Source organism: Myotis lucifugus, unplaced genomic scaffold, assembly GCF_000147115.1.
Source record: "Myotis lucifugus unplaced genomic scaffold, Myoluc2.0 scaffold_42, whole genome shotgun sequence".
In the NCBI taxonomy this organism is placed as follows: Eukaryota; Metazoa; Chordata; class Mammalia; order Chiroptera; family Vespertilionidae; genus Myotis; species Myotis lucifugus.
The window spans coordinates 1,171,888-1,199,853 of record NW_005871090.1 but is presented as its reverse complement, the minus strand read 5'-3'; the positions used below and the strand labels follow the sequence as shown (position 1 = coordinate 1,199,853).

Genomic DNA, 27,966 nt, shown 5'->3' with positions numbered 1-27,966 from the left:
CTGGTTTTCTCACTAACAGTGTAAATGAACCTTTGACATATACTCACTATATGTTGATAGGAGAATCATGTTTTAACTCTTTGGAAATTCAACTTTGCCGATACTGAGTTTTTGGGTGTGTCTCCGAATGTGTTGATGTATCCCTGTGTCCCCAATCTCTTCCAGAGAGCAAATCAGGGCACATATTGTCTTACCCACCTAAGGATGGTAAAGCTCTAGATGGTTCTAGAAGGTCATGGAAGCCATGTTAGAAAGCAAGTTTGTGATTCTTACTCTTTCTTACTTGGCACGTACTGGTGGAGGGCCCTGGCAAACAAGAGTAAACAGAGAATTTGTGCCTTGAGTCTCTCCAGGTTCCTGTTTCCATTCCCCCAGATTTGAGATTTCTTTTTTTCTAGCTGCACAAATATCTAAAATTTCCATAAATTCGCTTTCTAGGGGGCAGGTATTATAGGCAAACAGGCTTTTCTTGCCTGAAGTTCACTTAAGCTAGAACCTCACAGGGATTGATGAAAATGGAAGATTTCATGAATAACAAAATGGAAAGACAAAGGCACCGGGGAAAGGTTAGCCTGTTTTAATCACAAGTGCAAACACGGCTCCTTCAAATAGATTTCCGTGTTCTTCTTTGGAGGTAGCAGCAGGTTTATTTAACATTTTCCAAGGAATTCAGATTCATGCCTATTAATCACTGCTCCCTCAGGAGCAAAGCTGATGAAAATGCGTATCTACTTACTTTTACTGTAATCCTCCAAATCCCTGTTATTTCGTTTGCCATAATATCACCTCTCAACTCTGCCCTGCCTTCTTTTTCTGGCCAGCTTCCACCTAGCCTTCCAAAGTCAGCACAAGTATCATCTCCTGGAAGATGCTGGTGGCCTGGGCCAAGGCACCCCCTGGGCCCTGTGTGCTCTCAAATGTCTTTCCTAGTAATTCTCAACTCATGCTACACTGACCTCTTTATGTATCGACATCCTCCTCCCCTATCCTGTGACAGGTCCTTACAGGGTACCCTTTTGGTCCCAGGGGCTAGCACACAGAGACACTGAGTAAATATTTCTGTGGACAAGAATCATAGATCACACTTCTTTAGATTACTTTTTGTTTGACTTCATGTTAGGTCTCAAACGTGAGTAGGCACTCATGTATATGGTGCTTAATCATTTCCTGCAGTTTTCAGCTTCAATCTTCCTTTGACCATTTATGGCAATACATTCCCAATTAATACGAACATGTTAATATATATACTGAAGAGTCCAATAGCAATTTAAGAAAACACACACACGCTTAATCACTGGCCTCAGTATCATAGAAGGTGAAGTACTGAGGCTTAAGAGTAAAGATAAGTGTTGGAGAAAAGCATTAAGGTTTCCTTTACCGAGAATCTGGAGACCACACTTGGCCAGTTAGGTGTCACTTTTGTGGGCCTGACTGTAGCCCCATGCAATGTTTACCAGGGAGCTCTGGTTCTAAGCAGATGGAAGGTGATCAAAGTCTCCCGAACATGAAATCATGCAGCTGTACCACACACACCTCTACTTTTATAGTTTCAACTAGCTTTTTCACGACCTGGACACAGAACCAGCTCTCTTTCAAAACCATTTGTAAATGCTGGTTGCAAAATAAGTTTTAGAAGTGGTTTTCTGAAGAAAATGAGTTCCCTAATTAAGAAACTATCATTTCTAAGAATAACTATAGAATCAGAGATCCTGAAAAGGTCATATAAGTGGAAATCAGTATTTTGTTTTGCCTTCTTCAAGAAGAATGTTGATGCCCTAGCCAGTGGTTGGCAAACTCATTAGTCAACAGAGCCAAATATCAACAGTACAACGATTGAAATTTCTTTTGAGAGCCAAATTTTTTAAACTTAAACTATATAGGTAGGTACATTGTTATTAACTTAATTAGGGTACTCCTAAGGCTTTGGAAGAGCCACACTCAAGGGGCCAAAGAGCTGCATGTGGCTTGCGATCCACAGTTTGCTGACCACGGTAGCCGGTTTGGCTCAGTAGTTAGAGTGTCGGCTGGTGGACTGAAGGATCATGGGTTTGATTCCAGTCAAGGGCATGTACCTGGATTTCAGGCTCAATCCCTGACCAGGGCCATGCGGGAGGCAACCAATCAATGTTTCTCCCTCTCTCTGACTCTCCCTTTCCCTTCCACTCTCTCTGAAAATCAATGGAAAAAAATATCTTCTCGTGAGGATTAAAAAAAAGAAGAAGGATGTTAGCTAAAGGAGTGCTGGTTGGAGTGTGGTCCAGGACTCACAGCATCCTTTGGCTTCCCCAGGGAACTTGTTAGACATGCAAATTCATGAGCCCCACCCTAGATCTGCTGAACTGGAGGCTCTGAGGGTGTAGCGTAGGAATTTATGTTGTAACAGGCTTTCCATGTGATTCTGATGATCAGTAGTTTGAGAACATGCAGATTTAAAACTTTCCAGAGGGCCAGCTGTCCTCCTTGAAGGCAACATAATGATCTCCACAGAGTTCTCAGTAGACTAGGCTTCTAAAAATTTAGCCCCATAAAAATCACCAGGAGAACTTGTTAAAACACAGATTCTTGGGCTCCAACCTTAGAGATTCTAGGTTTGGAGTGGGGCTTACGAATGAGCATTTCTATCAAATGATTCTATTGGTCCCTGGACCACAATTAGAGCAATGATGACAGACATCCAGAAGCTATGAGCTAACCCTACATGGCTACAAAAGCTACACTGCATCTGGTCAGAACATCCTGAAGGCTTGCTGATCACAAGGAGGTTTACCTTTTCCTTGTATGAAACCCAGCGAAATATTAGCAGTCTCTTTGCTGTTTAAAATATCATCGAGTCCTTTAGAGCAGGTTCCTTTCCATAGCTTCAAAAGGCAAAATCTTTGTGTATTTTTTTCAGATCTTTTTTTGATGAGGACAATCACTTATATATCAGTATGTAGAGGCTCCTGGGTGCAGGGCTTATAACACTGCCCATCCCAGGGCTTCCCAAGGAAGTAAATGAATGAATGAGCGAGTGAGTGGGTGAATGACTGCAATCTCACAGGAATGCCCAACTCTCAGAGAGGCTGCATCTAAGTTCTGAATGGTCTTCTTAAGCAGCAGAGCCACATCAGAAGAAAAGCATGGGCTACAAAATGAGGTGAAAATTGCCCGTGCTCACTGTTTTCCATGAGAGCAAACTGGAAAAGGGGTATAACACAAAACTGGCCAGCAGTGTGTCCATAGCCTACTCACTGAAGCTTCCTGAACCTCTGTCCTTTCATCTGTGAAGCAGAATTAACGGTACATACCTAATGCTGCTGTGAACACAGCTACTCAGTGTGGTTCACAAACGAGCAGCATAGGCATAACCTGGGAGTCTGTTAGAAATGCAAACTCTCAGGCCTCACCCAGACCGACTGGATCATGCTATTTGGAGGTGGGCTTCAGAAATCTGTGTTGGAATAAGCCCTCCGGGAGATTCTCACAAACACTAGAGTTTGAGTAACACAGAATATGAGGACCGACAGTCGATTTTCATGGTCAAGATCTGTTTGAGGAATAAGTTTGCACTGCTTCAAATGCTGGCTCCACTACTAAACTGCTATGTGACCTCGGGTATGATGTTTATCCTCTCTGTGCCTCATTTTCCTCATCTCAAAAATGATTGTTGTTGTAAGGGTTAGATGAGTCAATACATGTAAAGCAGTTAGCAGAAGGCTTGCCATGTAGAGCTCCACAGATGATGTTACTGGTTATTTAAATATACATAGAAACAAAGCCAAACCCCATGCACAAATTTTTGTGCACCGGGCCTCTAGTATGTATAATAATTATCTATAATTATTGCCTCTGGGCCATAAGATCAGGATTGATTATTTTTTCTTTTTTATACTTTACACACTTCTTTGGCAATTACTACATAAATTGCTTTAATGAAGAAATACTATCAAATTATTTGCATTGAAAAAGGGAAAGTATTAACTGTTAGATGAGGTACTGTGGTTGGCTATGGAATATTTTATGGATCCTCATGGGTCTCCCTGCATCCATGCCCTTATCCTTAGAGCTAAGCATACCTTTTATTGGCTTCTGTATATACATGTGTGTTTGTTCATTCCCATGCAATCAATCCCCATGGGCCTCATTACCCATGGGCATAGGCTCAGGATGATTGCCTGAATGGAGGTGTTCTCCATCCCTCCTTGAATCCAGGCAACCACTAGGTGAACAAACCCAGGCTACCATCATTGATCCTGAGACAGACAATGTGGAACAGAAATAAGATCTTAGTTAAGGCCACTCTAGACCAACTAGCTCCCAGGTAACCCACCATCTGACCACAGAGTAAACTCAACCAAGACTGGAAAACCTGCCCAGCTGAGCTCAGCCAAATTGCTGATTTGCAGACTCAAGAGCTAAATAAATGAATGTTATCTGAAGCTACTAAGGGGGGTTATTTGTTACCTAGCAAAAGCTAACTAATATAGTGGGTATACTTTAGGAGTGCTGTAGTGCTATTATCCTGTTCTTTTCTCCACATCCAGCAGTGAAATTTCTTTTCACTCTTTTATGTTAAGCATTTTACAGACAGCTGGACTATCAGTATGAGTAAGCAGCAGGCAGCAAGTAGAGCAGAAGCAAAGCATGCTTGGAAGGCACGTCCGTAATGAAAGGCGCTGCCTCCCCATCCTTTAATAAAAGAAGATAGGCCCAGAGGGGAAGAAAAGCCTGACTTAATATAAATGCTTCATATAGCATCTCCAGAACAACCAGCAATTCTGTTCTTAGTCCGTTTCTCTGTTGAAGCTGAAATTTATTTCCAGTTTAATGTCTATCTTTGTCTGAACGGGAATGCTGAAGATGTGGGCTGGGACAGGAAGAGTGTAGTTGGTAAACAAGTGTTGTCATCCATTTCATTTAAGGATCCTGAGAGAAATTGATGTAGGGCTGGACCCACTGATCTGACCAAGTGATTATTGATGATACTACTGTCCACTCTGCTAATGGCCATTAATTAATGAGAGCCCAGATGCAAAACTAAGGTGTTCTCTGGAACTCTAAAGAGTAAGAAAGACCCTAGCCTTAGCCATTGAGAAATTACCTATTCTTTTCTAACTTGTGGGATATATGGGTTTAAATGAGATGAATTAGCACCATGGTTAATACACAACAACCTTGTTATCATTACCCCTGTTTTATACATGAAGCAACTGAAGAAAAGGAAGGTTGAATAGCTTCTCCCTAGATCTGAGGCCTGAGTTCCCCACATTAACCTTTAAGTTAGAACTCAACCAGGTGTCAGGTCAGTGCCTGGGACATGGTGGGTGCTCAATAAATACCGTCTACCTGACCAGGTGAGCTCTAGCAAGGATGCTGCCCCTGGGGGGTTATGAACACTCCCGGAGAATCAATATTAGTGATAGGTGTTTATGTTTTCTCTTCTGTTCCTATCTTTCCACTTAAAGGGACACTTTCTGGATTTCAAAGGGACCATAAAATTTTTTACAGCTTAAAAGTGGCCATTAGGTAGGAAGTTTAGGAGACTGTCTGGCAAGTAAGTTTTCCCAGAAAACGTGCAGTTTTCACTCAGGTTCTGTGGGTGGAGGATGGCTGGGTATTGATGGAGATTCTGCAGAAGGTGGGTGGCAAAATCACCACCCTCACCTGCCATTGTCATGGTGGCTTGCCTCTTTCTTTCTTCTGTATAAGATGTTTTAGCCAAACATCAACCTTTCGTGCGCTTATTCAGTCTTCGTTGCTAAGAAGAATCTTACAAGTGCAATTTGGTCTCCTTCCCTCTCAATAAATAGGTCAGCCCTTTATTTATTTCCTTCCATGTCCTATCCCTACCCCCACATAATGTACAGATGTGCACAGAACACACATACCCATTATCTTTTTATTTGCTCTAAACCAGGAAAATGCAATATGGCACTCTGAAATAGAATGGGTCAGAATCAGCTCCGAACCACATGCCCAGTGAAACTGTTGGGATTCTGTTTTCCCAGCAGGCTTCAGACAGAAGTGGGGTCAATATATTCAAGTGTACAATGAATTCCAGTGAACGTCACTAACCACACCGACGCTCAAGGACACTCATTCCCTGGGCTTTGAACTCGCAGGTGTCGGTAATGGTATGTTTAAAATTTCAATCATGATGTGAATTAATACACCCTTATTCATCTCAAGTTTGGAAGCAGAATAATTCTTTTATATGGGAATGAGATGAAGCAAAGGAAAGGACATAGCTGATGACTTACAGGTGCTCTTGAACTCTCAAATTTGGATGCAATTTCAAATATGTAATAAGTCACAGCACGTCATCATGAGTCTGTTTAATTGTAAGTTCATTTAAAAACATGTACCGAACACCTACTGTGTGGGAATTTTCAGTGTGTGTACGTGTAAAAGAGGGATAAGATAGCACTCCTGTCACCAAGAAGTATGTAGTTGAGTTCAGGTGCAAGAATATGGATCTAGGGCCTGGCCGGTGTGGCTCAGTGGTTGAGCGTTGACCTATATACCAGGAGGTCATAGTTCAATTCCCAGTTAGGGCACATGTCTGGGTTGTGGGTTTGATCCTCAGAAGGGGGCATGCAGGAGGCAGTTGATCAGTGATTTTCTCTCATCATTGATGTTCCTATCTCTCTTTCCCTCTCCAATCCTCTCTCTGAAATCAACAAAAACATATTTTTAAAAAAAGAATATGGATTTGCAAACATTTCTAGGGTAAGAACCTAAATGCAATACTTTGAAACCCACACTGTCATAAACAGTATTTATTTTAGACTCCTATATCCCAGTGAACATTCATCCTCCTGAAACAATTGAATAGCATCTAAATCCTCACAATCAGAATCTTCTTTTGTATTACCAACCCCTGACACAAAAGCGAAGGAGGGTGAATTGCTTAAGTTTTGAAGAGAAAGCACGAGGATGTATTTGGTCCAGATCCTCTTATGCTGACCTTCAGTTCCAATTATTGAAAGAGGTGTCCTACCCCTTCCATCTCCCTATAATCAAAGACACGCTCCATTTTCCCAAGGACACGTTCCGAAACTGAAAACACAAGAGACAAAGTGAGAGAGAGAGCTTTCTGTGGAAAGGATACATAATGTCTGCTGGCTTTGGGGGAACCAGGAGGTTAATTTTTCCAAACACCTCAGTTCTCTTTCCCCTACCCCTGTCCCCACTTGCCTTGTATAAGCTTGCCCAAGATTTCACAGCTGTTTGCCCTACTGGGCTTCCCTGCCCTGACCAGGCAAAGCCCCCTTTCAAAGAGTCTCCCAACACCGGACCACTTGGTGTAGCATAGTGGTTATGAGCATGGACTCTGAAGTCAGACGGGCTCAGTTCAAATCCTGGCTCTGCCAATTCACTGGCTGTGTGCATTTAGGCAAGCTGCTATGCCTCAGTTTCCTTATCAGGAAAATGGGGACAATAATAGTTCCTACCTCACAGGCTTTTTGTAAAGAGTAAGTAAGTAAATATGAAAATGATTAGAACAGGGCCTGATACAGAGTAAATGCTAAATAAGTGTCCACTTACTAAATAAACACTGTGGAGTGAGTTGCTCCATATGTCCCTCTCAAATCTAAGTTCCAACTTTCTGCTTTATGACATTGAGGTGCATTATGAGGCAGTAGATATCTCATACACAAGGCTGGAGTAAGGAAGGCATTACTGCTACTACTATTGTTACTATTATTGGTAGTTAACATGTATAGAATGTTTGTTCTCTGTCCAGCAATGTGTCCAAAACTTTGTAGACATTAACTAATTTAATCCTTGCAATCACACTTAGCAATAGGTTCTGTATTGATACCCATTTCTCAGGTGAGGAAACTGAGGCTCAGAAGGAACTAAATAACCTGCCCAACATAACGTAGTTTGGATGTGCTGGTTCATTCCCAGGGGATCTGAGGAGTATTCAAAGTCCTGGATCATTTGAGAAAGTTTGCACAAAAGTGACTGGGAACTAAGGCAAAGAGATCGGGTCAGAATGGTGGCTGTAAAAATGTGTCCCTCAGGTTGAGCTTGATTATGACCTCCTTACACACACACACACACACACACACACACACACACACACACACTTTGAGGGTGGGCTAGACTCAGTGACACACCTCCAAAGTTTAGAGTATGGAAGAGAAAAGTAACTTCACAGTAGAGAGACCTGGTGAACACTACCCTGGACAAGTAGTAAACTAGAACATCACCAGTGATGTCAAATGACTTTGCTGTTTCCCCTGACATGAGGTGACAAGTAGGGCACTTCACTTCTGCCATATCCTTTCTAAAAAACCATAGCCCTACGGATAAGAATAACGACAGGCAAACCCCGATGGGGAGACATTCTATAGGGCCCCAAGCCAAAGCTCCTCAAGACTGTCAAGGTCATGAAAGAGAAAGATGGAGAAACTGCCACAGACCACTGGAGACGGGGGGACATAACAACTAAATGCAATGTGGTACCTGAATTGGAACCAGAAGCAGGAATAGATCACCAATGGAAAAGCTGGTGGAACCCAAATAAAAACTGGACTTTGATCAATAGTAATAACCTAATGTCGATTTCCTAGTTGTGACAAATGAACCATGATAATTTAAGGTGTTAACCATGGGGGAAATTGGATGAGAGGTATACTGTCTTTGGATGAAAGGTATACCATCTTTGCAACTTTGATGCAAACCTAAAATTACTCAAAAACAAAAAGCTTAGTAAAAAATTCCCTCAGGCCCAGCTGGCATGGTTCAGTGGTTGAGCATTGACCTATGAACCAAGAGGTCATGGTTCGATTCTGGTCAAGGGCAAATGGCTGGGTTGTGGGCTCGATCCCCAGTAGGGGTCCTGCAGGAGACAGCCGATCAGTGATTCTCTCTCATCATTGATGTTTCTATCTCTCTTTCCCTCTCCCTCCGAAATCAATCAATTATATATATATTTTAAATACCCTCAGAAATAGTGATTTGATTGGTTTAGGATATGGCCTGGGCTTTGGGATTTTTATAAGATCCTAGGAGACTCTGATGTATTGACTAATCTTGGAAACCACTGATCTACATTCTTAAGAGCTACACAGCTGAGAAGGGCACCAGGGGCCACTGCGTTCAGGTGGTCTGCCCGAGCCACAGTTCCTTCTCTGGTCGCAGTGCAGGGGTTCCTCCTGGGGCAGCTCTCCCTGGGAATAGGCCATGTTTACTCTCAGAATCAGAATCAGATCTCTTTGGTGGGACACTCTAAAGCACTGGTTAGGTGGGCCTAATCCTAATCCCCTTTTATGTTGGCTAAATAAATATCCAGATGTAACCTTTATGGAATCAAACTAAACCAGAGTCACTTATGTCAGGGACAAAGGAGACGGTCAACACAGGTGCACAAAGGAAACTTAAACTAACCTTTTGCGAAGGTACAGCTCTTCTCGGAATTCAGGAGAGGACACCAGCCAGTCCCCAAACTGCATCTGTTCACACCATCTCTGAACACCCCTGCTCCTCTGATCCAAATAGGGAAGAAAACCACTTGGCAACCAATCAGGTGAAAAACCCGAATAAAATATCCCTTAGTCTGTAAGCAACTCTGAACTCGTTGCTCTCATAGCCTCGAGTTTCCCGACTTGCAGGCTGAATACCTTGAAATAAACTCCTCTTTCTGCTGTTTTATTCAGAGTGCAGAGCTTGGGTGTTGACACCTTCCAGCATGCAATGAATTTATTCCTGAGAAGCTGAGTGAATGGAACACCCATAAATCAATTCCTATTTTCAGTGCATAGTGGGAGCTATTTAAAGGTGTTTTGAAGAGAACCTGTGGGCAATGAAGTTCCTCCTGTAACAGACCTCCCGTGTTAGCTCATTTAATTTGTTTTTTAAATTTTGGATCCAATGTATTCTTGCAATGGGGCATTGCATAGTCTAGTCATCCCCCTTCCCTCACTCAGGAAGGTCATGGCTACTATAAAGGATGCTGGAGGTGCACTGCCCAGACCCCTGTTACACTGTGCTGGCAGGTGCACCAGTTCCCCAGACGCTGGGCTTGCTCTGGCTCAGTGTATACCTGTGACTTTTCCTGACACCTACCCTTGGTTGACAGGCCCCACTGTCACTGAGATGCCTGGGCATTTACATGCCCGTGCACTCCAGGCTGGCCAACGACAGACAGATACAGGGCTACCTCCTTGTCTCAAGGCAGGACGAACTGTGATCCAATTTATACTCTGGAGCTCCTCCTGGGATCAGGCTGAGGCTGGTCCCCAACTGAGACCACATCCTTGCTGGGATTTCCCCTGCCCCATCCTGCTTTGGTCACGTTTTTATTGGCTGACCTGCGAATCCTTCCTCAGGGAATCACTTGCACTCGAATCCCACTGCAACCAGGGAATGTGACTTAAGTCAGCGTAGGGTTCTCTGATGGCCCCACCTGATGCTGCTCACCCACTGGCCACCCCTTACTAGCTAGGAGCCCCTGAGTAAGTCACATCATCTCCCCTGGTCCACATTTATTCATTCATAGCCAAACTCAAAAGCTGCAATTTCTCCTACTGGGCTCCCAGTTTCTGCTCTTTCTCCACCACAATCCAGAGTGACCTTGTGAAATGATTAAAGTAGATCATACCAATCCCCTTCTTAAAACCCTCCTCCCAGCCTGGCCAGCATGGCTCAGTGGTTGAGTGTTGACCTATGAACCAGGAGGTGACAGTTTGATTCCCGGTCAGGGTACATGCCCAGGTTGCAGGGTTGATCCCCAGTGTGGGACGTGCAGGAAGCAGCCGATCAATGTTTCTCTCATCATTGATGTTTCTACCTCTCTCCCTCAACATTCTTCTCTGAAATTAATAGAAATATTAAAACAACAACAAAACACCAAAACCCTCCTGCAATGCTCTTCGAACAAAAGCCAGCCTCTCCAGGCTATGCCGGTCTGGTCCTCCCTAACTTTCTGGCCTCATTTCACACCACCTTTCTCCTGCCCACTTCCCTCCAACAACATGGGCCCACTGAGTCCTGCAAACACACCAACTTCGCTTCCTTGGTCCCTTCCCTTCAGGAGCTCACCTGTCATCTCCTCAGAGGCCTGCTTTGATCTCGTCTCCCATTAACACCTCGCCTTATTTTAATCTCCTGCTTAGCCTCGTCCCCATCTGATATTGTTCTTGTCTGTCTTTTGGTTTGTTCAATATCTGTCTCCTCCCACTAAAATGTTATCTCCACAGAAGGAGTTCTTGCCCGACAAGTTCACCCCTGTTGTCTCAGTGACTAGAGCAGCACTAAGCATGGAGTAGATGCTCAGTTAGTGCGTGGTAAATGACAGAGGAGGGAGGGAGAATCGATGGCTGCTTCAGGCTCCAACTCTGCATGATGAGGATCCACAGTGTTGAACCCACCTGATGCCTTCTGAGCCAAGAGACATTGCCAGGCTGCCTGTGATGCACAGAACAAGACGCCACCCCTGCCCCCTGATTGCTCCCCCAACCCTGGCAGCCTGCTCCCTTGAGGTCTGTCTCAATCCCTGTCTTTCTGGCCAAGGCCTTTGCTGCTCCTTTTTGGCTCAAGGCAGCCCAGCTTTGGCAGGGCTCAGTATGCTGAGGGCCCCGCAGTCCACACTGGCCTACCCTTGAGCTGGGTGGGCAGCCCCAGCCCTTTCGCTGGGCTCCATGAAAGCTCAGGGAGCCTTAGGGCATCCCCATTACCCCCAGCAGCTGCTTCACAGCAGTGTTTCTGTAGCTCATGTCAGGGACCCCCTAGAGTCCGCAGTGATTGCTGGCTGCACACAGTGATGGCTGGCTCCACGCAGTGATGAGGCCACTCGCCTCGCTCCCTGGGACACTAACTGCAAACACTGGAAGCTGAATGCTCTAGAGGCCCCTGCCTGCTCTTCCAGAGCTCTGCGGGCCTCGGCTCTTCTGGGACAATGATTGTGGATTGAGGCAATCAGGCTAGAAAAATGCCCATGGGCACCAACTCAGGCTGGTGGGTGGGTCTGCAAACATCAAAATTACCCAGTTCGGAAGGAGGCCTGGCCACTGAGAAATGGTCATTAGAGAGGCCTCTGACTGTGGGACGTGACTGTGGGACGTGGATCCAGGTGCCCTCTAGGGTCAGAGCTCCTGGATAGCTGAAGGAAGCAGAACTGGGCTTTCTCCAGTGTGGGAGACAGAATTCTAAGATAGCTCCTAAGGTTCCTACCCCTGGGACCCAAGCTCTGTGTGTAATCTCCTCCCACGGGGTGTGGGTGACACCTATGAATGTGACAGGATGTGATGAGGTTATGTTATGAGAAAAGATTATGGGATTCTGCATGTGTAATTAAGGTCTCTAATTAATCGATTTTGAGATAATCAAAAGTGAGATTCCCTGGGGTGGGCCTGACCTAATCAGGAGGGACCTGGCCCTTCTTGCAAAAATCAGTGGGGCATTTGACAAGAAACTGAAGGGGTCCGTGGCTGAGAGTCGGCCAGGAAACGGCCCTCAGTCCTTCCATGCGAGGAACTGAACTCTGCCAACAACCTGAATGAACTTGGAAGTGAACCTCAGGCTCCAGATGAGAAAGCAACCCTGCTGGCCCCTGGAGTACAACCTGTGAGCCCCTGAGCAGAGAGCCCTGTCAGGCTGTGCCCAGATGCACAACCCATGGAAATTGTGAGACAATAAATGTGTGTTGCTTTAAGCTACTAGGTTTGCAGTAATATTGTTGCATAGCAATAGAGAGGGAATGCACCTGGGTTCCAGAACGGCCCCTGTGGGTTCCCGGTGCTGCCTCTCTGAAATCCGAGGGCTTCTACCCACCTTGTCTCCCTCTGCTCCTCTACTTCAGGAAGGCCAATGGGTATTGTGAGTAGCGTGGGGGCTCTACCTAACAAGTGCTTATTTAACAAGGTCACAGCAGTGTCCTTAAGTGTGAGTGAGAGCTTTGAGTTGGAGGCTTCCCAACATTTCTTGCAGCTCAACCTTCCATGATTCCAGGATGTAGCCTCACACATGAGGGCACAGAGATGGCTGAGTAGATCAAAGCACCTAGAGTTGGGATCTAAGATGGAATCAAAACTAGGTCTGAATGACAGATGACCCCTACTCTTCCGTCTCCATTAAAACACTGTGGATTTTGTCCCTGGGTATTTGGACCCGTGGTATAAAACATACTCTCTCTGATCTTTACCAGGGCATTTCCATCGAAGACTTCAGCCCCATTCTTTTAGTTCTTTCCATTACAGCTTTATTTTCTGTTTTGTCCTGGGAGAGCTAGAGAGAATTGGCCACTCACCGATACTGGCTTCAGAGCACCAGAGGTGGCATCGATGCTCTATTGATATTGTTGTTCAAAATGACAGTATGATGCTCATGAAGTCAGATCTATCGTCTGTAAAGTGGAGCTGTGCAGCACTGCTTTGCGCCCCACCCACTCCCTTTGATATATATGGTTTTGCCACCTGGCAGCTGAAGTTCTGTGTTTACTGCTGCGGTACCTTCTCTGAGACTGTGAGAGCTGCCGCCTCCCTCCCACTCCTCTGGAACTAATTATTCCTTCTCTTGGTCCTTACCGTGTGCCACTTTATTTAAAAAATACTCACAACAGTAAATTGGGACTTCCATTTTGTTCTGATGCTTAAACACAAATCATTGGGTTCTATTTGCTTTGAGCTCACAGGTGAAATCAGCCCTAACGTCACAGGTTGCCACAAAGAGATAGTTCTCTGATTCCTTCAGGATACCAAGGTGGCAGGACCTGCCAAAGCGCCTGACGGATGCTGGCTGGAGGAGCACAGCTCATGGGTGGGTGTGAGTTGGAGGATGTTTAAGGACCCAGAGATTCAAAGATGCAGAGCTTGGAGAAAGTGGTCATAGTGCCCAGGGTATTGGGGCCTGGAGGACAACCCACTGCCCTGAGAAAGTGTTCAGACACCAAAGGGACAAAAGTTAATCTCTGGATCCAACTTGAGAACCACAGATACAGGGACAAGAGAGACAAAGAGGAGGAGGATTCTGGAGAAATGGTGGGGCAGGGGCTGGGCATGGTTGGGCTTTCTCTCAAATCAGCAGAATAGACTCTCCACCTAATTGGGGTGGTGATTAAAGTGGACGGAACTTGGTCTTGACAATGGGTCTGGATGAGAATCTCAGCTCTGCCCTTTCCAAGCTGAGGGACTTGGGTAATTTACTTAATCTCCATCTTAGTTTTCTCAGCTGCAAAATAAAACTATGTTGCAGGTTGTCATGGGAGTCAAATGAGACGATATACTCCAAAACCTTAGTTTAGTGCCTGGTACATGGGTGCTGAATAAATGGTACCCAGTAGGAGCCCAGTGAACATGTGTTGGAAAATATGCTGACATATATGAATGCACCAAAGCTGGAGACAGCTGTTGTGATGCTCGGAGTGTCTGGAGATGACAGTTTTCAAAATTGTAGCAGCCATTCTTGAAGCTCTACCTACATCTCCTTGATACCCACCTTTCCTGTATATTCTGAGGGCCTCTACTGCAAGCTCCTACCACTCACTCACTGCCTTAGGGAGTTCTCCAGTCTCGGGAGTAGGCCTGGCCTTACACAGGGCTGGGTACTAGTTTACACCTCTTAGCCATTGAAGGATGGAAGTTGGTGCATGAATAGCCCAGATTCTCTTGGGGTGGGGCAATTCAGGAGTGAGCCTCAGCAGGTGGTAACCTGCTCAAGAATGCCCCATGTATTGGCTTCCTTCCCATCCATGTAGCTTCCCTGCTTACCTACCAGAGCTTCCTCGGATCATCTCTCAAATAAAACAAGTGCATTCATCCTTCTCTCAGGTCTGCTTCTGGGAGGACCCAACTAAAGGATAATTTAGAAGCCTTTAATTTCATTTGCTTTGGGAGCTCAGTAAACTGAAGCTGGTGCAGCATCTGAAAGAGTGGACAGTTATTCTGCCCAGGTTCTGACCTTAAGGGGTCTGCTCACTGATATCTAAAGTGAGTTGAGAAAATATACAGCCAGGATTCAGAATGTTCTTTGGAAATGCCCAGCTAGGCAGCGGGGTGAGTCAGACATCCCCTGCTAATCTGTGGAAGAGCTAAGACGAAGGCTCTGGTGGGGCCTGCTGCAAGGCCCCAATACCGGTGCCTGGCTTGTTATCCATGACCCAGCAGCACAGTTGAAAAGCCTTCAGGGTTTTTTCCACTGCCTCCTCCCTTGGGCTCCCATTTCCAAAGTGCTCACTGGGCAGAGAGCTGGCAGAGAATTGTTTCGGCCATTATGGGGAGCTCTTGCAACTAGAGGACAGAGCAGGGTTTGCTTAAACAGTGGGCACTTCTGCAAGGACAGAGAAAAAATTCAAATAAAGTTGTCCTCACTAAGACAAGTCCAAGTGAAATTTCATATAAAGAAACATCATCACAAAGCAGTAAGAAGCTGATGTGTGTTTTTTCCCAGTTTGAATCTAGAAAGGCTTATTCACTTTCAATATTCAAAGAAAAAAATTTCTCTTTGACTCTCCCCTGAATTTACCAGACATCTGGATCTGTGATTGCTTAGCTTGGAGAGATGCAGAGAGATGTTCCTCTTGACCCAAGGATACCTTAAACTTAGACCCTAAGTCTCCAAGTTTGGCTGGAAAAGAAATTGGAAGGCCTATGGCAGTAAGGTAATGAAAACCCATCCTAAGTCCCCTGGGTTGTGGAATTTAGTGGAAGTTATGTTGCACCAGGATGGACAACCAGAACCTAGTCCCCAGCCTGTGGTATGTGGAGGGGCTTTCTCTGACTTAAGCTCCCAAGATCGTTGGGGGCTGTGGTAGATTTCTTTTCTCTCTCTTTCTCTCTCTTTTTTTTTTTTTTCAAAAATGGCCCTAATAATTCCTCTCTCAGTATTCATAATCTTGGGTGGGCCCTCCCACACTGACTATGTGCTTGGCCATGTGACTTACTTTGGCCAATGAGACAATAGCAAATGTGACCTAAATAGACTTGAAAGTGCTTACACATTGGAGAGTGCCCTCTCTTGTTGTTCTCTGATGATGAGAGACATGCGGTCTAATCACTCCTGTCACCCTAGCCGAAAGCCAGCATCAACCTCCATTCATGGACCAAGAAGACCCCAGCCAACCTATCAACTGACTGAAGAACCACCTACTTAATTCATAGAACCAGTAGCAATAAGAAATTGAATGGTAGCTATTCAAGCCACTAAGTTTTAGGGTAATAGCTAGGAAATCCGGATGCAGTTTTTTTGTTGTATAACAAGTGATGTATTTTACTTTATACATTAAAAATATCAGTCTGAAAAGGGATCTATAGGCTTTACCAAACTGCCAGTAGGGTCCATTGTAAAAAGCAAAAAGCCAACTATATTCAGATAAAAATATTTTAAACTTGGTTGATTTATTTTAGTGCCTATTTGCCCAATTCTGTCTCTCAAATATTAACATAATTTATGAAGACAACTGTAGGAAAAAGTTGTGGCAAAATAACCCAGGAAACTTCTAGTTGTATCTGATTCTTGTTGTATCTGATTGTTTGGTAAGTGACCTGATAAAAATTCAGTCTCTGTATATAAGACTTTTTTTTTAAGTCACCAGCTTGTTGCATCCAAAAGAGGCACCTCAATTATGATCAAGGGGTCCTTGCCTGCTCCACTCAGAGGCCAACTCTGATCTATTTGGTCAGGACTGTGAGTAGATCTGGGAGGAAAACAAAAAAACATAAAGGAGACACTCATGTGAGACTTATTTCTAATTTAATAATACACAAAAGCTTTATTCAGGAAACCAAAGTTAAAAACAAGCTCAAATAGCACAAACAAAAGAAAGAAAAATCAGACTCGCGGAATGCTAGAGAAAGAAGGGACTAGAGCAAGTGGAATGAGAACATGGCCTTGAACCTGAATTTTCTGGTCTAGAAAAAAGATCTTGTAGCCTAACAGCTTCTTTGTGCCCACTTCCTCTTTTAGGGTCTGTGTGCCTTCCTGCAGCCTGTCATTGAATCAGATGCCAACTCTTCATGTTTACCTCCTCATTGGATCAAAAATGACTTGGCTTTCTCCTGGGTCTTTTTGGTGATTGATGGAAAGAGGAACTCCAGTCAATGAATGCAGAGGCGGGAGGCTCTCCTTTTATTCCCCCTCCTTACTTCACTCCTTTTCCCACCCCTTATTGTGTCCAAGGAAATTTGTAGCAAATTCAATATTATGGTTGGCTGAGGCAAGGACTTACTGGTACACTCGTATTTCCCCCCACTGGGCCACATACCAGTATGTCCTTATGAAGCCCACATGGAACACAGCCTAATAGCTATAGTAGGAACTAGATAGAAGGATGAGTTATAGGCTTAAAGGGAACTTCACCACTTCGTTAACTATCCTGTATCAATATCCTTGGTTTGGCTCTCATTTTTGAGTTCATCAGCCTAAAGAGGCTATAAGTGCCCAGCTCATCAGGATATCCGTGCATATAGCAAGGTCATGCTAAGAGGCAAAGTGAGCCAAAGGAGGAAAAACTTGGACCAGAGGACCATAATCCTCCATTTCTGCCACTGTGGGCTGTTTGGATTTCACAGAGTCACTTTCTCTTACTGTACCCTGAAGCTATAAGTGCTCCAGGTTTTGAAATCTGAGAGAAAAATGAGAAGATAATGGGAAATCATACCTGTATTATTTAGACCAAGGTCCAATTTATGTTTCTTGCTGATACACGATAGAATCAAGTGCCAAGGTTCTAATAAAGGTGCAGAGTGAGTGGGAAATCAAAATCACTGGGCCTTCAGGTGATTTGGTCTCTGCTTAAATGCCACTTCTCAGAAAGGCCTTCTCCCAGGACCCTCTCTAAGTCAGCACTCTACCCTCTTGAGGTCATTACTTATCCCCTCTGTCCTATATTATTTTATTGACAGTACTGTCTGTCACACTCCACTAAAATGTAAGCTTTGTGACCGCAGGGCTTGATCAGTTGTTCTCTGCTTATTCCCATTGCTTACGACAGTGCCTAACATCTGGTAGAGGACAATACATATTTGATGAATGAATGAATTATAATGAGGAGGGAACATCCTACAAAATCAGGAAAATCTGAGCCCAGAAAGGTGTGAAAGAGCCATCCTTCACTTCAGTTAAGTTATTTTATGTTCTTTAGGTCAAGCGAGTTTCTTCTTCTAAAGAAGCAGGTATTTCACCTGTGGTTTGTTATCCATCCCAAGCTTTTGAAGCAGAGAAGGGAGGATGACTTATTACATCTGCTTTGAAACTGATTCTTCCTCCAATTGAATTGTGTGGTTCCAGCATGTAAATATACTATTCCATGACACGCCGTGCCCACAATTGATTGGTGTAAGCTGGGCAGCAAGCCCAGCTGGACCAATCAGAGCCCTTTTCTGAGATTTTGAGCATGGGATATAGACAACAAATGGCAGTCCTTTTTCCATAGTGGACATGTTGGAAGTACAAATTGGGTGTTCATGTTTCTGGTGTATGCAGGAAGTAACTGGCTTTTTAGCCAGAGAAGTGAAGTCTGTGTAATGAAAGAAAAAGGGACAGGTGCAGAGACAATGCATCGGCAGTATTTAAACACTGGGCTTGAGTTGTTTCTGAATTCTAGCTACCTCTTTGTCCTTCCAATGGTTTGACTGTTCAATATTCATTCAGATTTTTTTGAGCCAATCGATCTCCAGTTTTGCCAGAACAATTTATATTTTTATTTCTGTCATGCGCAAAATCCAAATAGATATAAGCAACATAGCTAAGTTTTTCAGGAAGCTCTGCCTGGCAGTGCAGAATTATAGGAATGTTCATACCCCACTTTTATAGATGGTGTGTCACCATTTGAGGCCAAAGGTCTCTGAGGATAACAACAGCCTGAGAGGTTTCCCGATTGGAGTGTGACACTGTGCTGGAGAGAAAATTTGGAAGAGATGGAGGCAGAAATGGCAAGGCAGCACAGGGCAGTGGAAGAGCACTGAACTGTGAGTCAGCAGCCCTGGCTGCAATGCTCACCTTGCAAGTTTAGCAAGTAATTTATCTCTGTGTCTAGTTATCTATCATTTATTTATTTATTTATTTATTTATTTATTTATTTACTTATTTATAGAGAAAGTGGAAGGGAAGGGGAGAGACAGAGAGAGAGAAACATCAATGTGAGAAGAGACACATCTATTGGTTGCCTCCCACACAAGCCTCAACTAGGGCTGGGGATAGAGCTTGTGTGCACCCTTGACTAGAATCGAACCTGGGACCTTCAGTCCACTGGCCAACACTCTATCCACTAAGCCAACCAGCTAGGGCTATTTGTCATTTTTTAAAAATTCCATTAACAACGTCTGTCCAAGCAACCCAAATCTATAGTTCTACTAGCACATGAGAGGAGGGCAGAAAAGGAGGGTGATGTGAGGATCCTTTTCCCAAGGTCAGTCGGAGCTCTGATCCAGGGAAGAAACAAGAAAATGCAGGGATGCATGGAAAAGGGCCAGGCTGCTTCCTTGCCACTGAGGCAGTTTACTGAGGGGCCCAGAGAAGCAATGGAAGCTGCTTTATCCTTTGCACAGCGGGTATCCTTCAGAGGCTGCAAGCTGGGACTTTAGACAGAAGGAAGGGGCTATTGTATCCTCTGGTGAGATTTTAAATTTTGGTAGGTTTTTGGGGTGGGGAATTCTGGGAGCCATATTTATTGTTGCAGGGGGAAAAAGCATAACAAAGGAATCCTCTGTTCCCCTCCCAAGACCCCATTCTTATTCAGTGGACTCTCACCTTCCTCATCCTTCAAACTCATTCTGATAAACAATAGCATCTTTATTACTAAATCTAGAAAGGTGAGTGGAAACTCTATGCAGTGGCCCAGGACAGCTTTTCTCTCTCCAAGCACCTAGTCACAGCTTTTGCAAGGTAGAGAACAGTGCAAGCGCTACACGTCCTCATCAGACCCAGTTCAAGATCAATGTGAACACTTGAAGGAACTGCTAAAATCTCTAGAACACTGGTTCTTGAACTTGAGCACACACCAAAATCCCCTGGAGGTGATGAAAACAGAACAACCTGGCCCCACCCGTAGAGTTTCAGACTCAATAGGTGTGGAGTGGGGCCTGAGAAATGTCTTTCTCACAAACTCTTGGGTGCTGCTGCTGCTGCTGGTCCAAAGGCCCCAGTTTGAGAATGTGGACTAGAAGAATGCATCACTGCCTGTGGAGGGTCAGTAGCATAGCACTTGGGATATTAAATTCAAACTCAAGTTCTCTCTCTTATTAGCTGTGTGAAAGATAAGGAACCATTTTCTCCCTCTCAAAGACTCATCAATTTCCACCTTGTCCCTAAGGATGGGAACCCCCACTCTTTGGGAAGACCAGTATTGGAAAGATAGCTTCCACCATCCCCTCCACCCCTTCCTTTATTTGCCCCTCCCCACCCCAACGGAAGTGCTCTGTGAGATGGGAAATAGGTAGTAAGCAAGCATAGCTTGGCCCTCCACTTGGCTTTTTCTCTAGGATCTGCGTGCCCACAGCAAGCTAACCTTTCCTGCTCCTCCAAGCCACACACCTTGGGAGGCAGGTTCTGCACCTTGGGAAGGATGGTAGAGGAAGGAAGCAGGACCTAAGGCAGGGGTGGGCAACCCCTGGCACGCGTGCCAAACATGGCACGCCAGTAACTTTTGCTGGCATGCGAAACCCTCTCTTATAATCTTCCATTTACAATTTCTTTCTTAATATCGACTTTTTTATTTTTCAGATAAATTCAGTGTAGGTGCATCTTAGATAAATAAATAGTTTTACATAACAAGTTATCTTAAAGACCATAGACATGGATTGACGAGAGAGGGGAAGAGCAATTTCTATGCCTCTGCCTTAACTCTCCCTGCCTTCCTAGATCCGACCAGTGTTTTGGTTTCATCCACATACGCTTGTGAATCTTTGTTCTCAGTGATGAATTTTGTTAAGTCTCGTAATAGGAGTAGCCTGACGGATGAAAGTAGTAGCTCGTGCATATCTCTGAAGGTCATGAAATATAAACCTGATGTAAAATCTCTGTCATCAGTGATGCAGCAGCAAAAGTCCCACTGATAATATCAAACGGAGTCATAAAGTTTTCTGTCGGACTATCAATGTACATGTACACATTAAAAAATAAATGTATTTTTCATCATCATATACTGTGTTTTTGTCGCTCGAATGAATTTTATTATTTCTTCAAGGTTCTTCACATATGTACACCCTAAGAGATATCAAGTAGGTGTAACATGTTCTCAAAAAATTAGGGTTGGCACGCAGAAGAATTTTGAGTCAGAAATTTTGCTGGTTTTGGCACACACTCACAAAAAGGTTGCCCACCCCTGACCTAAGGTGTTCTAGCTCTTCTGTCTTACTGAATATATCTCTGTAGCCCTTTCTCCTTTGGTGAATCCCAATGTCTAGGTATGAAGTAGGATTAGGAGTAGGAAGAGCAGGCTGATTCTGGCTGCTGGTCCTAACCTTTTTTTCCCAATCAGGCTTTAACAAAAAGCCTGATTTTTTTTTTATTTTTATCACTTACCGCGTCTATGTATCAGAAGGTTCAAGGAGGGAGTAGCAGTGGTGATTATCTCCTTGGAATCTTTGGTAGAACCTTGACCAAGTAGTATCCTCTCTAGTCAAGTGTGGAAAATAACAGTCACCACTTAGGAGGTTGCTGTAGAAATTAAATATAACACTAGCCACAATAGACAGTAATATAATAACTAGCACGTGGTCGATGCTCAAAAGTGCTCTCTTGTCTTGTAGGCCTGGATTTGCATGAAATGTCCCCAAAGCAGAATTTTAGGTCACTGCTGCAAACAGAATTCTTTTCTGTTTGCTTCAGAATTCTTTTCCAACTATGAAGGGAAATCATTCTGTAAATGTGGCTTAGGAGCATACATTTTTCAGTACATATAGCTAGCCGATGCAGGTTTTATATTTTATATTTATATAAATAAAGCTAAAGGCTCTGGATGACGTGATGCATGTAGGAGACTGACTGTGAGAAAGTCTGTGTTTGCACCTCTCTGTCTGCATATTGTATGCAGATACAAGAACACGCATGTGCATACACAATATTTAATAAGGAACCCAACCCTCCCCCACAAACCTTAACACAGAGCTGAATACAAAATGAAGCTAACAGATGTAGCTTTAATAATGCTTCACTAAATAGCTTACGGCAAATTTATTTTTCTTAAGCTAAAGAATAGCAGGAAATTTTGCATATCATCTCTTAACTACTCGAGGGCCTTAAAAACCCAAGGCATTGAGCAAAAGGAGGCTAGTGTTTAGTTGAACAATAACGAAGCCTCTTTGGTCTCCAAATGTTATCCTGAGAACTATGAGGCCATTCCCAGAGATACTATTCAAAGGCATTTTAAAAATCCTTCCTCAAATAGAAAAATCAGAGACTATTAACACATTTTCCCATTTTATCATGCATGCTGCTCAAGCTAAAAAAGTAATGTGATTCCAAGACTTGTTGTTTCTTAAAGCAAAGTCAATATCAGAAAATGAAGCATCGAGCCCTCACGTAACCTGTAATGAGGAACATTGGAAATCTGGCATGGCAAATGGCAGATAATGACACATGATAGCAACAGTCCCTTCCTCTCTCCCAGAATGGGGCAGGTAACAGTACTTCACTAGCATCAGCTCATTTAGGTTTCATGACAACCATGTGACATAGGCATGACAGCTACTTTCCTTTTTACAGATGTGAAAACTGAGGCTTGGTTCAGGTTAGGGTCATACTGTTGAAGTGGCAGAGATGAGCTAGGTATTCACCCGTCTGACTCTCCATCTAGGGCTCAATGAGCTTGTTTGGATACTGAGTTTCTCTTGGTCACCCATACTATCATATCTGACCTGACTTTTCAGCCCAGAGGACGGAGTTCGTTGGATTTTGCCTTCTCATGTTCTACATGCTAGGGGTATGCTTTCTATTAGAAAATCTCAATGGATTGTGCACACCTCACTGAAAAACTCATGGGGTAGTGGGGAGCAACATGGATGTTGTAGTCGGAAAGACAAGAATTCCAAACTGTTTTAAGGTTGCCATAAAAATTAAATGAGATAATGCATGTGAAGGGCCTAGTAGGGCATACCATAGACATTCAATAAGTTAATTACTTTCTTTCTTATGGTCATAAGTAATATCTTCATTCTAAGCCGAGAAAGTAGGGTGCAGAATAACCGACCAGTGGTTTTAGACTTGGTTCAAGAGAAGAACCGGGAAAAAGAAATGCAGAATTCAATGTTCACTTGGTGATAGCTTTTTCTTAAGGCTAAATGGATCTATAAAGGAACTGTTAAATATATGTAGTTTAAAAAAGATAAATGGGACTGACTTAGCATATCAACTAGGTTTATTTTTCTCTCCTAGGCAAAGAGGCACTGGATATTTTTTGGGGAAAAAGTTGGAGATTGATGTGTTCGGAAAGCAGGGTGACTCTGGTCTCAGGGGGGCACGTAAGAGACTCTTTTTCTTACATGCTGTCATCAGTAAAGGACAGAAGCACTAATCCAAGCCTACAGGCATGAAAAATCATCTCCCAAGTTCAAAATGTGTGACTAGTTTGGATATAGGAAGTGATGGGGAGGCTGAGACCAGATGGCCATTTGCTAGAACCTACCGTTTTAGCAGGAAAATAAGCTTATTCTTCAAGTATAAAATGGGCCATCTTGGAGGACAAGGTGAGGTGAGTCAGCAAAAAGTGCAAACTCTCCATTTAAGATATCAGAATTAGGCAACTTTGTCTAGAAACAAAATCAGTTCAACAACAACAAAACCCAAACACAGAAGTAAAGATCAGTGAATTGTAAGTTTTCCCTTCGATGGATCAGAATTCAACTTTTATTACCTAAGAGGATCGAATGTATTTTTTCCAGACCAAAGAAAACAATCCATAAACCCTAGTGCAGCTGTCACTCAGCATCAATCTGGTGCAGACATGGGAATGCACTTGGAGTTTCTCTGAATGGTTGTTAAAACATTTAAAAGGAAACATTACAGGAACGTCCTTTAAACAGGATTTTCTCCCATCCCTTTTTGGGCACACAGATTTGTTCTTATCAGTTCGTCACTAGTGATGCCAACCTCTGTGAGTCAGCAGGAAGAAAATCAGCTAGGATCTCCTCTGGTAACATCAAGCCATACTCTGGAAAAGATGCTGACATCTGCAGTAGAAATGGAGCTGTAGCAACAAGAACATGGCTTTTTGGAAACATGTGAATTAATTCACATGTGACGATGAATCTAATTAATATCAAACTGCCAGTTGCTAGCCTCTGAGCTTTAAAACTCCTAGGCTTTAAAACTTCCTCCTCTCCTCATCCTTTGTGCTTAAAGCTGTTTTGAAATGTTATTTTGCAACACACCCTCATCCTCCAGATTTGATTAGTTTTTGAGCTGGCTACTAGTATCATGTAATTCAGGTCATATGGAAATGTTACTTTTTAAGTACGTAAGGGCTCACAGATTCTATAAAAGCTTCTGTTTTCTCTTTTCTAAAGTGATAGAGGAAGGAAAAAGAGTGAGGAAATAGCAGCTAGTAAATTAATTTAATTCAGACTTAAAGTGGCTATAGGAGATGATCAAAAGAGGGTACAGAAAGGAATAAAAAAAGGAGTTAATTAGTTGGAAAAAAGAATGATACAATGTTTAGGCAAGTTGTAGAGAATTGTCTGTGCCAGACAGCAATGAAGCTGATTGAGAAGGATCGGAGATCCCCAAAGCACTGATGACTCAGAGCAGGGCTGTGGGGGAAAAGACAGGACTTCTTAGGCTCCGCCAGAAAGAAGACTCCAGAGAGATGATGCAAAGCAATTATTGGGGGGGGGGGGGCGGGAGAGAAACTTTGAGTAAGAGAGAGGCTGTGGGTGCAATTAATATTATGTTGGGGCAGGGAGTCTGGTCAGTTCCGAAAGCAGTACTAAGGCAGTGCCAGATGAGACCATCAGGGCACGGGACCTAGACCTATCCGTTTTCAGCACTGATTTCCCTGACTTCTGAATGGTGGGAATACTAGAAACCATTAGTCCAGTTCTGCCATTCCACAGATGAAGAAACTGAGTTCAACAGTGGTTGAGTGACTTATTTAAAGATGGCGTAATTCCAAAACAGGAAGTTACAAGCAGTTGCTTCAGCACTAGAACCAGGTCTCCTGACTCTTGATCAGCATCCTTTGCCATCATACCCTGCTGCCCAACTGAGGGGGGAAAGATGCTGCAAAAAAAATCACGTCCATTCTCTGTGCCTCCTTTGACCAAACTGAAAAACGTGAATGATGCAAGAGGTAGCACAATATGTAGTTAAAAGCTTAGTCTCTGGAGTCAGAGTGGTTGCATTTAAATCCTGGCTCCACTCTGTGATAAGGCTCCACTTAGCCTTTCTCTGCCTCAGCTTCCCTACCTGTAAAATAAAAATAATAACAGTACCCTGACTACACGGTTGTTATGAGATTCAGTGAGCTAGTACAGGTATAAGCTTTCAGAATTAGGGCTCACCCTTCTCCCCCACAGGCCTACTCTGATTAGTCACTGCTTTAGATATATCTGTCCTTCTAAATCAGATTTATGGCTTACTAAGTGTTATCTGATATTATATATAAACTCACACAGCTATAGTTGGCATCATTTATTTAGATATCAGAAACTGCTTTGTCTTTTATATTGAGTAAAGTGCTATGAGATCCCTGAGGAAAAAATGATGTAGAAATGAGCTGCTAAACTCATTACAGTAATAACAGCAATTTTGAAGAGTTCAAAGTGAAGTTGGGGATCTCTGGAAATTTCTCTTAAGTCTCTTTCCTCCTGTAGGATTAATTAAAACAACAACAACACACACACCTCTTTGTCTACACTTCATGTCCAAGCTTCCTCATTGCTATGCCACATCTCCTCCCTCCCTCTTAACTAGATTTGAAAAGCCCTCTGCACTCAGTATAACACCACCAGTGTGACCTCCTCTAAAGCATCAAACGTCACTACCTCCAGATTTCCCCCAGGGAGTCACTTGAAAATCACAACGTTATCCTAAGGATGTCTTTTCTGCAAGCATTTTGGTAAAGAACAGATGAGTATAGTCCCTTGACACTTGGGAGCCAGAATTGAAATAGGAAAAAGATTTATGTCTGCAATTGCCATTTCTTCCTCTACACAAAGTCTTTGACTATTTTGGTTCAGCAGTTCCATCAGCATTTGGAATTCTGAAGCTCTGCTGTGAGAGTAAAAGATTAAAAGGGAAATGGGTATGGTTCAGACTTCAACCTAGCCCTTAAGAAAGGGTAATCAGCCAATGTCAGCAAGGATGGTAGGAAAAGAAATAGTATAAATGCTCATTTCACCTCTGTCTTCCCAAATTTTACTATAGTATCTAATTTTTTTTCCAGTTTTAGCCACTTGGGGCTGTTTCTATGTATCATGATGCCTGAAACATACACAGGAAAACTGTTATATATTTTTTATCCATCCAGTCAGTGTAGCATACTCAGAAGGTACAAGAGAGTGTTATGCATAATTATTATTCAAGTGCACCTTCTGGGTACCCCTTATCACTAGATTCCTGACCTGCTTTTCAGTCTCTTTGGTAGGTGCTCATCTTGAATAATTTGTTTTAGTTATTAATGGAAATTGAAACTTATAATTAACTTCTGGGCAGGACATATAAGTCTATCTGCATATCCTGAAGAGTGATCCTAAAAGATGCCTAAATGAGGACCGATTATTTTTTAAAATTAATTATCCCTTATGATTGCTTCCCTCTATTTCTGGAAGAATGCCAATTTAATCCACTCTCTCAGTAACAACTCCTAGATATTAAAAAAGTGCTGATTACTGTGTTATATCAGCTTCTGCTCAGGAATCAATTTTAGAGGATAAAGTACCAAATCCTGGGCTTGGCATTCAAGGCCTTCCACAGAAGGCTCCAGCTTTTCATTCCAGCATATTCCCCTACACAAGCTTCACACTCCACCCAAATGGATGGGCATTTTTAGGGTTTGCTGACCATAACTTGGGCTTGCCTAACTTTAGCTCTGCCTATGCTGTAAGTTTTACTTAGCAGACCTCCCCCTCCTCTCTTTAGTTTCCAAAAGCCAGCTTAAGTCCTGCCTCCTTTCTCACATCATAGTCAGCTGTCCATATAAACATGAGACTTTATATCCTCCAAGGGGTTCATTTATGTATCTGGTGCTCCCTGAATGATCAATAGCTTCCTATCAGGTTGGTCCCTGCTGGCAAGGGATGACATTGCAGAAACGTATCTAGCACAGAGGCTGTAAACACCAATTTTCTTATCTTTATAGCATTGCAAAGCAGTTCCATGATGTGAGAAAAATAGTTCATTCATAGTACATCATCTAAAAATCAGATTTATCTATTTTATCTTTCATCTCTCTCAACTTATTTCTCAAATTATCTCTCATTTCTACTAATCATCAACACCTAAATGTTCTGCTGAAGGCCAGTTGCTATAGGAAGAGGTTCTACTGGCAGAAACATCAATCTTTTGGTTGATAACCATCACTCCAGGCTTAACTCTCAGAGCTTAGCAATGTCTTTAGACAAGCTAATTAAGGGGCAGTTTATATTGTGTTTGTGCATGTGTGGTTGCACAAGTTTAACAAAGTAAAAATAAAATTGTGAATTCTTGGGAGATTTTATTATGGAGAGGTTAAGGAGATTATTGTTTTGTATTCTGAATGCTAAGGTGGTAGTGCAGAAAATGCCAATAAACAAAAAAGCAGGTACCATTAGTGGGTCTGAGTGAATGTTTCCTGGCATATCCCTATGTCCATCTGCCCCTGCCTCTTCTCTTCATATTGCTCAGAATTTTTAAAATTTAAAACCAGAAATCTCTTGATTTTTTTTCCTGAATCTTATCAATAATGTAAATGTTAAATTGATGCTTCAATTATGTTTTCCTTTAATTTCTCAGTAAGCTATTCTAGAACTAGCTCGATAATTGTGCACATCGCCACTTCCTCCCAGATCTGTGCCCTTTGCCAGACTCATTGCAGTCTTCTACCTCGCAACCCCCTCCTAGCCCCCG

General features: G+C 43.2%; 1 protein-coding gene across 1 annotated transcript in view; it reads right to left on the bottom strand.

The window, feature by feature from the left end:
- Window positions 1-27,966, bottom strand: part of SNAP25 (synaptosome associated protein 25) — a 78,561-nt gene that overhangs the window by 48,142 nt on the left and 2,453 nt on the right. The gene's annotated exons all lie outside the window — the stretch shown is intronic.